The sequence below is a fragment of the Pholcus phalangioides genome, unplaced genomic scaffold (assembly GCF_987345545.1).
Source record: "Pholcus phalangioides strain wild (caught in Gottingen) unplaced genomic scaffold, Ppha-v1.0 ptg000008l_1, whole genome shotgun sequence".
Taxonomy (NCBI): domain Eukaryota; kingdom Metazoa; phylum Arthropoda; class Arachnida; order Araneae; family Pholcidae; genus Pholcus; species Pholcus phalangioides.
The window spans coordinates 53,266,128-53,270,401 of record NW_028301601.1 but is presented as its reverse complement, the minus strand read 5'-3'; the positions used below and the strand labels follow the sequence as shown (position 1 = coordinate 53,270,401).

General features: G+C 44.1%; 1 pseudogene across 1 annotated transcript; it reads left to right on the top strand.

The window, feature by feature from the left end:
• Positions 1-646: 646 nt before the first annotated feature.
• LOC149084510 (coatomer subunit beta' pseudogene) lies at positions 647-3,919 on the top strand (annotated as a pseudogene). The gene has a single exon (XR_016192983.1). The product of XR_016192983.1 is annotated as a coatomer subunit beta' pseudogene (transcript).
• The last annotated feature ends 355 nt before the right edge of the window (positions 3,920-4,274 follow it).

Sequence of the window (4,274 nt, the reverse complement as noted above, 5' to 3'; positions counted from 1 at the left end):
ACTTGTTCAATCACTCAATAGCTCTCCCACTTGGTCATTCACATTGTCTCTTACCCGCTCACCTGGTCATTCTCAATCATACTGCCACTCATTCAATCACTCAGTCATCGTAACTTACCCACTCACACAGTCATTCACTCAACAGCTCGGTCACTCACTGCCTCATTTTTATCACTCATACGGTTACTGACTTGCTCAATTGCTTACCCACTTGGTCACTCACGCATTTAGTGGTTCCTGCAATCGCTATTCACCCACTTTACTCGCCCGATCACTCACTCAATCGCTCAGTTATATTGTAACTAACCCACTCACACAGTGAGAGTGTGAGCTCACACTCATCAAGTGAGAGTGTCAGTCACCGAGCTGTGGAGTGAGTGACTCCACAGCTCGGTGACTGACACTCTCACTTGATACGTCCACTCACTCTGTCGCTCAGCCATTGATGACGGCCGGTTGCCAGTGAATTTTCATATCGGTAAATTGAGTGGCGATGAATTGTCGGTGAATTTTCTCGTTAATTGATGAGTTTTTTGTTTTGTTTTTTTTGGTAAAACGATTTCATCTGCCAAATATCGCAGTAATCAAATCTGTTCAAAATTCCAGTCATTGCAAAGGCCCTAGCACATGTTTACAACCTATTAAACGTGTCATTCCTGTGTTGGCACTACGGTATATAAGTCGAAAGCAGCTGCAGTCGGAGGAGGCTACTCCCTTAATTATTATTGTATGTGAAGTCGAAATATCTCGACGCGAATATATTTTCCCTCTAACCTTAACAATAAGATAATCATCATTATAATAATGCCGCTGAAATTGGATGTGAAGCGCAAGCTTCTAGCGAGGAGCGATCGCGTCAAGTGCGTCGACTTGCATCCCACGGAGCCGTGGATGTTGGCGAGTCTCTACAGCGGCCAAATACACGTGTGGAACTACGAGTCGCTCCAAACAGTCAAGTCCTTCGAGGTGTGCGATCTACCGGTGAGGGCGGCCCGGTTCGTCCCCAGGAAGAACTGGATATTATCCGGCTCGGATGACATGCAAGTGCGGGTCTTCAACTACAACACGTTGGAAAGAGTCCACATGTACGAGGCGCATTCGGATTATATAAGATCCATCGTGGTCCATCCTACTCAGCCTCTGGTCCTGACCTCTAGCGACGACATGCTCATCAAGCTCTGGAATTGGGACAAGAACTGGGCGTGCACTCAAGTGTTCGAGGGACACTCCCACTACGTAATGCAGATCGCCATCAATCCTAAGGACAACAACACCTTCGCTAGTGCTTCCCTTGACAGGACCGTCAAGGTCTGGCAGTTGGGTTCGACGTCCCCGAACTTCACTCTAGAGGGACATGAGAAAGGTGTGAACTGTGTTGATTATTATCAGGGTGGCGAGAAGCCGTATCTCATCTCCGGTGCTGATGACAGGTTGGTGAAGATATGGGATTACCAGAATAAAACTTGTATCCAAACTCTAGAGGGACACACACAGAATATTTCGGCTGTCACTTTCCATCCGGAGCTGCCGATAATAATGACGGGATCAGAAGATGGTACAGTCAAGATATGGCATGCAAATACCTACAGGCTTAAGAACACTTTGAACTACGGATTGGAGAGAGTTTGGTCAATTTCGTGTCTGCGGGGCTCAAATAACGTTGCATTGGGTTATGATGAAGGAAGTATCATCATCAAGTTGGGCCGTGAAGAGCCCGCTATGTCCATGGACAGCTCCGGGAAGATAATTTGGGCCAGGCATTCGGAACTTCAGCAAGCGAATTTGAAAGTTGTCTCTGATGCAGATATAAAAGATGGCGAGAGACTTCCGTTGCAGATTAAAGACATGGGTAGCTGCGAGATATATCCGCAGACAGTTTCGCATAATCCCAATGGTAGGTTTGTCGTCATCTGTGGTGACGGAGAATACATCATCTATACTGCAATGGCATTGAGAAACAAAAGCTTTGGTTCTGCTCAAGAGTTTGTGTGGGCGCTGGAATCATCTGAGTATGCCGTCAAGGAGAGTCAAACATCTATAAAGATTTTCAAGAACTTCAAAGAGAAAAAGGTATTCAAACCTGATGGTGGAGCAGATGGAATATTTGGAGGTTTCATGTTGGGCGTTAAGTCAGTGAGCGGCTTGACATTTTACGAATGGGAAACGCTTGATCTGGTACGCAGGATAGAAATCCAACCGAAGCACATTTTCTGGTCAGAGAGCGGAGAGCTTTTGTGTATCGCAGCGGAAGATTCATTTTACATCCTGCGATATAGTGCCGAAGCAGTGGCCAAAGCCAAACATTCAAAGTCTACAATAGCGGAGGATGGAATTGAAGAAGCTTTCGATGTTATCGGGGAAGTACAAGAAACTGTGAAAACAGGCCTGTGGGTTGGAGATTGTTTCATTTACACAACCTCTGTAAATCGACTGAATTACTATGTCGGTGGCGAGATTGTGACAATCGCTCATTTGGACAGGGTCATGTATCTTCTGGGATACATTCCCAAAGACAATCGCTTGTACCTTGGTGACAAAGAACTGAATGTTGTATCATATTCCTTGTTGCTCTCCGTCTTGGAGTACGAAACTGCAGTCATGAGAGAGGATTTTGTAACTGCACAGGGTGTCCTTCCATCTGTGCCGATCGAGCAGCGAACTCGAGTCGCTCACTTCTTAGAGAAACAGGGCTATAAGGCACAAGCTCTCACTGTAACAACTGATGCAGATCACAAGTTTGAGTTGGCGTTGCAACTCGGCAACCTGGATATCGCTTACGAGTTAGCTACAGAGGCTGAAACCGATCACAAGTGGAAACAGCTGGCAGATCTGGCGATGTCCCAGTGCAAATTCCAGCTGGCTGAAGAGTGCTTGCATCAGGCTAAGGATTATGGAGGACTATTGCTACTTGCCACATCAACCGGCAATGCAGCAATGGTGGAAAAGCTGGGACAAAGCGTAGAAGCTAGTGGTATCAATAATATAGCATTCATGTCATATTTTCTCCTTGGAAACAAAGAAAAAGCTTTAGACATCTTGTTAAGAACAGGCCGTGTTCCTGAAGCTGCCTTTTTTGCCAGGACGTATTTACCGAGCCAGGTATCAAAGGTGGTGAAAATTTGGAAGGAGAACATCAAGAAAGTAAATGAAAAGGCCTCCCAGGCCATTGCTGATCCAGTCGAGTACGAGAACCTCTTCCCTGATTTATCCGATGCCATCAAAGCGGATCAGTTTTTGAAACAGAAACAACAGCAGATGCCAGCATCTGCATATCCAGACACAGCTTCAAGTGTCGATAGAGATGTTATATCTGAAATGAAAAATGCATTCGCATCTGGAACATATGTCGCAGATTTGGAAGATGTGGGGGAAAAATTAGTTGATGGTGACGGAGATAAAATCGTTGTGGCTTCAGGAAATGAATTAACCGCAGATACCGAAGATAGATTGATTGAAAGTCTGGATTCGTTCGAAGAGGAACTCGGTCAAGGTGTCCTCGGGAACGATGACATATCCGAACAACTGGAACTGATTGAACAACTAGAAGAAGAGGAAGACATTGTGGTAATCACGCCATCAGACACTAGTTGACATTTCTGAAATCGAAAACGGTGGTTGGGGCTTCAGCTGGGCTGGAGAAATTTTTTTTTTACAACTCTTTTATGTGAAAGTGCCACGGCCCTGAAAATGTTTATATCGCTGTGCAATACAATCCAAACCCAATGCATATATTTAAAAACCTAAGTATTAACTTTCGGTTTATAAAATGAATCATTTTCAATGTAGTTTTCTTTTGCAAAGTTTGAGAAGTATAAAATATTTATAATATTCATAAATGACACAAAACACTGTAAGAACACAACTGTACTCGCACGCATTAGTTTTGCTAAAATAAAATTTTGTTCGTGGGAATTCCCAATATAGGATCATTATGTACCTCTATAGTACTGTCTATATAGTATAGTAATCGTCATACACAGGGTGATTCAGAAAAGATGGGAAAAACTTTAAGTAGTAGTACAGACCAATACAAACAATTGTCATCTAAGCTTGCATGGTCTAACATGAAACACACACTCGCCAGCACTCGCCAGCACGTTTCGAAATGGCTGCTCCGCAAACGTTAAAGTTTGCTGTTGAAATTTATCAGGAGAAAAGTAACACCATGTGTGCAAATGTAACCTGGGGAAGAAGAAAAAACTGTATGCAAATCTGTGTCACAGTAAATAAAAGGCGTGGATGCCAGCCCTGTGAAGTTATTCTAGTATGCACCT